We start from the raw sequence: 9,100 nt of genomic DNA on the forward strand, positions 1-9,100 counted from the left end.
CCCAGAGTCCCCAGCACCTACTAGGACCTCTCTGGGGTTGATAACTCTTCTACTGGGCTCTGTACCCGGTTCTTCCTAGTGGCTAATCTCCAGGGCCTGGCACTCCATACTCAGTGCAACTTGTCAACTTGACAGGACTTAAAAAATCATCTAAAGACAAAGCTCTGATCATGTCCGTGATGGAGTTTCTGTCTTGGGTTGACTAACATGAAGCCTGACCTTAAATGAAGGTGACACCATTCCATGGGATGGGGCCCCCAGAATGAAGACAATAGGAGAAATCAAGTTGAGTAGAGCAGCAGCATTCATCTCTCTCTCTCTCTCTCTCTCTCTCTCTCTCTCTCTCTCTCTCTCTCTCTCTCTCTCTCTCCCTTTCTGCTTCCTGACTGTAGGTGCCATGTGACCAGCTGCCTCATGTACCTACTGCTGTGACTTTCCACCACGAGGTCATGTATGCGCTAAAATAAACCCGTTCTTCCTGAAGTTGTTTATGTCAGGTGTTTGATCACACTAACACAGCACTGAACCTGCGAATTTCAGCCTGGATCCTCTGTGACCTTGACCTTTCACCTGCCCTTTGGTTCCTTCATGGGGAAACAGCCCTCTTCTCTCCCTCTCTTGCTGCCCTTAGCTTATTGAGCTTATTTTTCTATGTGCTAGGAGCTGGGGACACAGTGGTAAGCCACGGATCAAACACAGTCTTGTCCTTCCATGACAAATTACAGGGTCAAAGATGAAGTCACAATTGCGATCAGTGCCGTGGACGTGTTAGGATTGGCCCTGGTCAAGGGGAACAGGGCAGGAGAGTGCCAGTGGCTATAGGGTCCCCTCCCAGGTTGCAGTCACACTAGGATTGGTTCTACCCATGCCACTTTAAGTGTCAGCTTCTGTTATGGCAGCCCCTTGCCCTGAGCAGACACTCTAGAGCCTCCTAGGGAGGGCTTCTTATGGGAAAGGTCAGTTAAGGGGGCAAGTTCTTCCTCCCTTAAATCCTGTGTGCGTGTGAGTGTGTGTGTGTGTGTGTATGTATGTGAGTGTGTGCATGTATGTGTGTATGTGTGTGTGGTGTGTGTGTGTATCTATGTGTGTGTAGGATATCCAGGAGAAATTTTGGCCCTGAGGTCATCAGAAGGCTGTGCATGAGAGTACCGAGGAGTTACAAGGCAGCGTTTCTTCCTCCAGCAGCCAAAGCCAGCATGGGACACAAGCCTCTTTAGCGGGGAGCTGCCAGATCTCCACCACCAGTAAACGATCCATCAACTGGACGCCTTGTGCAGTGCCCCACCTATACATCTGTCTGAATGAAGCAGGCCTGGCCATTCAACTTCTGAACCCAGCTTGAGGCAGGCCAGGGACAGAGATAAGAAAAGCCCCACTGAGAAGCCTTGACAAGCACACTGTTCAGTTTTCCTGCCTCCTAAGGTCACTATTGCTTTCAAATGACCCTTTCAGTGACTGCCAAGAGCTGCTCTGCTCTGACCACAGGCTTCCCCAGGAAAGTCGGTCCTGTTTTCTCAGCGTTGCAGCCTGGGGCCGTTCTGAAGGTGGGAGCTTATGTGGGAAGATCCTTCATGGAGACAAGTTGCCCAGTGTCCTCAGGCCAGGCACAAAAACATCCTGGGGCTGCCAGAGCCGGAAACTGAGCAGATGGAGTGGCAGAGGCAGCCTGGAATGGACCACAACGTCCTGAGTCCACGGGGGCCCTGCTCACTCCCTAGCCTAGGGTACAGCTCCCACACACAGATGTCTCCTTGGCTGGCACTAACTAGTGTTCTTTCTGGGCATGTGACCTGTGCAGTTACTCAGGCTCTGCTGCTTGGCAGGGTGGGTACCCAGTTGACTGATCTCTGCTGTCTGAGATTCTTGGTAGTTTTTGGACAGGAGGCTTACATGTGTATTCTGCATTGGGTCCTGCTAAACACAGTGACAAAGCCAGTGCTTTGACTCTTCTGTGGCCTCCAGGGGGAAGGCCCAAGGTGGCCCCTGACTCCTGGAGGATACTTAGAAATGGTCATTTTAAGCAGGGCTGGGGGGGCGGTGGTATGGGAGTGAATTCACTTGCTCTTTACCATACGCAGATGGAGAACTGAAACCCAAAGCGAGGAATGCATCCAAGACACTGATTCTCACATGTGACAATACCAAATGTTTTTTATTTTTATTTTTTACTTTTTGGTTATCTGAGACAGGGTTTCTCTGTATAGCCTTGGCTATCCTGGAACTCCCTCTGTAGACCAGACTGATCTCAAACTCAGAGATCCACTTGCTTCTGCCTCCCAAGTGCTAGTATTAAACCAAATATGTATTTTTTTTGTGGCAGTGTGTGTGTGTGTGTGTGTGTGTGTGTGTGTGTGTGTGTGTGTGTGTATGTGTGTGTATGTGTAGACAGGGCTTCTCTGTCCTGGAACTCACTTTGTAGACCAGGCTGGCCTCGAACTCAGAGATCTGCCTGCCTCTTTCTCTTGAGTGCTGGGGTTTAAGGTGTGTGCCACCACTGCCCATCCCTAAATGTGTATTTTTATCTCCACTTTACATTCAGGGAAACTGAAGTCTGGAGCCTCTGTTAGGCCCTATAATCCCCGATTTCCAAGGAATGCCAACTCCTGAGGTTAGGTCTGTTTCCTCCACTGCACTGGGGACAGGAGCTGGGCAAGACTTCAGGTGAGCATGCATGCACTGTGCCTGTCCAGTGCAGAGCATCCTGCCCAAAGAGCTCAGTGCAGCCTTGATCTTGCCACTTTTTGCTGGTGAGCACTGAGTACCAGGGTCCTGACTTGTGAGATAGGGATGAGAGTAGACCTTCCTTGTGGATGCTGGTGAAATTTCCTTAAAAAGTGGGTGGATCATGCAGCTTTGTGCCAGGCAGGTAGAGCCTCAAAAGGCGCAGGACCAAAGACCAGACAAATGAGCCCCAAGAGGCAAGAAGGCAATAAGTGCCACCAGACACCATGTGGATGCAGATGCTCTGGGGAGGCCAGCATAAACCTGCAGCTGGCAAGCTCTGCTCTGTAGTCCCTGCCTCCACCTCCCTTTCCTGGTTTTTTGTTTCATTTTGTGATGAGGTGTCAGTCAATGCTATAGGTAGGAACTCAAATACAGAAGACCCCAGTCTAAGCCAAGTGGGCGAGTTGCCTCAGAGGTGTGGTGTGTGTTCAGGAATTGGGAAGGCACATAGTCAGGTGCAAAGGATTCTGGGACATGCTGCCTCCTCACCTCTTGTGGGCTCTGGACCAATGTCTCACTGTTTTTACTCTCCCACTGTGGGTCCTCACAGAGTCTAGTTGTGGCCTCCTGCAGTACTGGGGAGCCAGGGGGATGCTTGGCCTTGGCTTCCCTCAGCATTAGCAGTGGAGGAGTCGTACTAAGGACCCCATACACCGCTGATCTGGGTGCTGGAGTGTAGGAGCCCTCCACTGGGCTGTGTGGCCCCAAGTGCCAGGTAGACCCTCCCATAACGGATGTAGGTAACTGTGGGAACCAGCAGGGCCCAGCTGTGCCTCGTGGGCTTCATTAGGAAGAAACATTTTGTCTCAGGTCCTCCATCAAATGCACATCTGTCCCATCTTTTTGTTCAAGTTTAAGTTGAGGAAACGGGCTGGTGATGAGGAAGCTTAAAATACCGCTCCCATTCAGGAAAGCAGGCTTATAGTTATCTCTGTAATATCAAGGTACCTGGTCAATTTGGGAAGCTTCTGGAATGTTCCAAATTGTGCCTGAAATCTTGCTTCCATGAATGAAAACTACCTTCATTTGATCCTTGTAGCAGCCCTGATTATGGCCAGGGGATTGGCTTTGCAGATGAACGTTTTCACAGTCCAAGGGAAGCTCACAGTGTGCCCAAGACAAGTAGTGCTGTCTGTTTTCATCTCAAGGACCACAGCATTTCCCCACTCTGTGCTCTTCCCTTCTGCTTGGGCACCCTCGCTGCAGAGGCCATCATCTTCCCCAGGTGAACAGCATGAGAAAAGGGTCATTATGCCCCTACCCCATGGAGTGACAGCTACACCCAGGGACACTGCTGTGTGCCTAAGGGTAGGCTCTGGTTGGCCTAGCCAGCCATTTGATGCCACCTGAATCCTTTGCTGGGACTCTAGATGTGCCTTGTTATTCCCCAGGGAGCAAAAGGGGCTTCATCTGCATCCACCCCTAACCCCTCAGTGACACCTTTTCCCCACTAGCTACAGGGCCCTAGCCTAAAATCTTACTTCTTGCCTCTCTAGTTCCCTCATGATGCTATGTCATTGGAGGCACTGAGTCTCCTATTTGTTGGGGGTTATGTGGGTAGAGAACTTGCCAGTCCCCTTATACAGACACATAGCTGAGTTCTAGAGGCTCAGGTCGTTTTCGCTGAGGTAAGTGGTAGCTGTGCCCTGGCTCCCTGACCGCACTGCCGGGGGGACTAGAAGTGACAGACTGGGCTCCTCCTGTATTCCACACACCACAACACTGACACGAGAAGGCTCTCTGGCCACATTTGCAGATGCACTGCATCGACGGAGCCCTCTGCAGACCTCAGCTCAGAATATAGGAAGGTGATGGAAAATGACTTGAACACAGGCCTGATGATGGCACAAAGCTGGCTCAGAGTGTGTGCTCATGGGCACATAGCTTCACTTATTCAAGTCTCACACTGAGTCTTTTAGATGGTGACTGTTACACACAAGGCAATGAGCAGAAAGCTTCTATGACTTGCCCATAGCCCTGTATCTGGTGACAGCCGGTTATTCACTCTGTAACTGTCACTTTGCTTTGCCTTTTTTCTATATCCATGTGACTATGTTTGGACCCTCTCCTGGGCACCAGTGAACCCAGGTCACTTCGTCACTGCAGAAATGAAGAAATCAGACACGGGCTTTGCCATGAACCCTGTAAGAGTTCCAGAGCAGATCCTGGCTGTGAGTTGGAGAGAGTTGCGAGGGCATGAGTGGCTGAGGCCCCTGGGTGTGATGAGGCTAACCCTCTGCATGATCCAGTTTCCTGGTCCACCCGAAGAGCCCCAGCATGACACACAGGGGCCCCACCTTCTTCCCTGGATAGTTCCCATGGCATGAAGTGGGTACGAGGCACAAGTGGACTTTAGAGCTAGGACCAGCTCCTCCCTGCTGGAGCTGATCTCAGGAACCAGGGTGCAGGGGGGCTTCCAGGGCCAGGGCTCCCCACCATTTCATGGTTTATTGTTGCTCCAAAGCCTAGAGCATTTCAGTCAGGCTTCAAGCTGCAAGTTCTCAGGCAGTTCAAGGCCCTTTGGGGGTCCCCAAAGCTCCTAACCTCCCTGCTTTCTCTCTCTCTCTCTCTCTCTCTCTCTCTCTCTCTCTCAGGAAAACCAAAGCAACTAAGGTGGTATAGAAGCAGGGGTGACAGAGTAGTCACACAGGAGTGCAGCAGGTGAACTCTGACTGGCTGGGCCACAGGGCTTGGCCTCACCCTCTGGCCAGGTACTGCTTAGCAGATAGCCAATAGTTGAGCTGCCCAGGGCAGCGGGGTGAGCCTGTGTGGGGACCTCGGCGTCCTCAGGCTGGGAAGTCTTATTAATCGGACATCTCTGAGGACAATCAGGCTGGGGTGCTTCTGGAGTGGAAACTCTGAGAGCAGACTCTATCATTCGCGAGGGCAGAGCCACGAGAGCGCTGGAGCGCAGCCGGCTGGGCTAAGGCCAGGAAAATGTCTGGAGGCTGGATTCCAGGCCAGAGGCCAAGTTCCCCAAGTGTCCCAGCAGTTACTCTCCTTTTCTTGCCGCAGGCCTTCTCTCTGAGAGTAAGGCAGGGGTCACTGTGGGATTAAACACTAGTTCTGCCCCTCACAGTTGCGTAGCCTCGGGGACATGGTTTAACTTTTCTGACACTTGTCCCCATTCATCCACAGGCTATGAGTGGGTGACTGTGTGAGTGGAAACCTTCATTTTACCAAAGCATTGCTTGGATCATACCACTTATCGATGTGCTTCTGCTTTGGGCGAGGGTTGACTCTTAGCCGGAGTGCACAGGGCCCCGGGCTCAGTCTCCAGCACTGACTGAAACTGATGTGCTGGTATCTGCTTCTCGGGCTGAGCTGCACAGTGAGTTCAAGGCCAGCCTGGGCAACAGGCGGCTCTTTCTCTCAACCAAAGGAAAATAAAGTAATAAAAGCTTGTGCTGGGTCAGAGGGGTACAGTGGCATCATCCTGTAGGGCTGAGGATGAAAGGAGGTAGTGGCTTGGAGAGGGCCTCTGGAGAAGGCATCTGCAGAGAAGGCACCGCTGTCACTGTGCTGACAACAATGGTGCTGAATTCTGGGCCCACAGCTGAGTCCCAGGTAGCTAGCACTTTAAGTGCAACTGCTCTCCTCAGGTGTGGGACAGGGGAAATCCTGCCGCCACCGCTTTCCTGGGGGACAGAGCCTGGCATGGAGTAGGTGTTAGGAAATACACACAAGGTGATTTTACAGTAGCATTTTACAGGGAGTGGAGGCCAAGTGTATAACCCCCCCCCCCCCAGGTTTACCGGGAAGATCTGTCAAGCCATGCTTGCTTCTAGAACCTCATTCCTACTCTCCCAAGAGTCTGGTTCACAGCACCTGCCCCTAAACCACAGGACCTTTGCACTTGCTGTTCTCACTCTCCCTGTGTGTTCTCCCCTCCCTACCCCTCATCTTTTGATTCCTGCCTTGATTCTTTCCTTTCAACCCCCTGACCTGTCAGCATCACCTTAGAAAAGCCTTCTCGCCCCCTGTGCAAAGTTGCTTCCTGCGTTCCTTGTTCAGTATTTTTCACAGCACTCAGCAACTGAAATATCTCTGGTTTTGGCTCACCTCTCTTGTCTGGGATGGATCTGTCGTGTCTGATTAGTTTCTCTCTGGGTTTAGGACAGTGTTGGTCCCATTGCAGTAGCTCAAGTGTCCCCCAGGGATTGGTGGTTCCAGATGTAATCAAGTTGTCAGCCAAGGATACCCACCACAACAGCCTGCGAGCCACTGTAACACCCCCCCCTTGACATATATCAACCACGCTTTCATAGATTCATTCTATCACTTCTGTTCCTCTAATTCTAACATAGTATGAAACCCTGTCTCAAAAATAAGGTGGATGGTGACTTTGGAAGTCATCCTGTTATGAACACCTGGCGTCCATATGCACACATCTGGGTGAGCACATATGCACATCATGAACACTCCATCATACACACACTCACACACATGGGCACACACATACGTGTTTACTCACACACACATACCACACAGTCACAAATTTGCACACTCAAACCCTCATACACTCAGACACACACTCACCCTGACACACACATTCTCTCACATACACTCATACACACCCAAAACCCATGCATGTACTCTCACATACACTCACAATATATACACAAATGCATTCACTTACACACGTACTCACACACATGCACTCATTCGCACATACATGTATACACTCACACATCATCACATGACAAAATTTAATTCCACAGTTCTTGTGCTGTGTCCTCTCCAGCCTACATTCTGGCTAGGAAAGCATGCATTTGCTCCCCACTCCTTCTTCCTCTAGTACAGCCTGGAGTGGGCTCAGCTTCCTTCTGGCTGGGAGAGAGCTGCAGGTTGCAAAGGGCCCAAATGGCCGTTAGCTGCAGTAGTCAACTCGAAGTCCAATCCCCTGGGCAGCCATCTGGAAACCATCCACTGCCTTGCCTCTTGGTGGGGCAGGAAGGAAGGCGTTCCACATGCTCATCACGTTTCCTTCATCTGCCTGGACACCTGCTGAAATAGGGCTGAGGAGCTGCCTGGGAGCCTAGTGACTGAGCCTCCTCTTGGACTTTGAAGCCCAGCATTGGGCAGAAGGACCCAGTGCAATGTCCAGACCACATTACGTCAGCGGGGGGGTCAGGCACGTGGAGAGCCAAGGGGGCAGGCGTTCCAGATCCCTCTTTGTACTTACTCACTGGGGGTGGGGTGGGTGGGGGCTCCAAACTCCCTAGCCTCTTGCTCTTTATCTGCAAGATGGAAATAAATATCTACGCCCTTCCAGTAACCAGGAGGAAGAAGATCACAGAGCTGAAGAAGTTTGGGAAGAGACACTTCAAACCCTGTAACCAGCTGGTCTCTGTTCTGCAAAACCATGACGGCAGGACCTGGGATGTTGACCCTGAGGCTCTGTCTAATTTTCAAATGTCTTCAGAGGAGGCCATCAGGAGGATCACAATGGGCAGAGGAGAGGGAGGGGAGATTAAGAGGGGAGAGAGAGCCATTTACCTCAGAGTGTGGTCAGGGTAATGGTATCTGAAGGGCGGGCTCAAGTGTTGACGGAGATAGCGGGAGTCCAGGCCTTATTCGGAGGCACTTCACCTGTGTGGGTCTGGACATGTCACTTGACCTTTCTGAACCTTCTTATCAAGTGTAAAAGGGAGTATCGAGGTTCCCATTCCATGACGTCCTGAGGGTGACGAGGAGGTAGGTGTTGATGCTTGACTCTGGGCAGAGCTTCTGGGGGTCTGCAGTTCTCCAGCGGCAAGGCTGTCATCTCGAAGTCAGTAAGGGTGATGAGTCCTCTGCCTGTTGGTGAGACCCTGATATCCAGTTCAACTTCTTTCCCAAGAGGTGAGGGGCCATGACACCCTGTCTCCCTTTCGTTCCTATGCTGCCATCTGCTGGTGAGAATCAAAACTGCAGCTTCTGGAGTGGTCGCGGTGGAAGGGAGCTCCACTCTTGGTGGACGCTTTGCTCTTCAGGTATGCAGCAGGCCAGTCATTGGCAGGGATCCTGGATGCAGATACAAGACAAGCCTCAGGTCCCGAGGCCACCACTGGCGTGCAGAGATTCTCAGAGGCTTGTGTCTAGCAATGAGCAAGTCAACTCCAAGTCTCATCCATTTTACCTTCTGACTTAGCCCATCATCGGCTGTCTCTTAACACAGAGGCCTCTTCTCAGTCTCCTGCTATATAACATCGAGTTTTGTTTTTTGCCTTTGCGTTTTAAATACAAACTGTAGACCTAACCATTCCTTGTCTGGTTTAAACATCCGTGTCACCACTATCCCAGGTCCAAACTCTCTGCCTGGCACAGAAAACTGTACCTGTTCAGTCTTACCCTCACTCTCTCGGCCTCCTGGGCCTTGCCCACAGGTCTCTCA

Source organism: Acomys russatus, chromosome 3, assembly GCF_903995435.1.
Source record: "Acomys russatus chromosome 3, mAcoRus1.1, whole genome shotgun sequence".
NCBI lineage: Eukaryota > Metazoa > Chordata > Mammalia > Rodentia > Muridae > Acomys > Acomys russatus.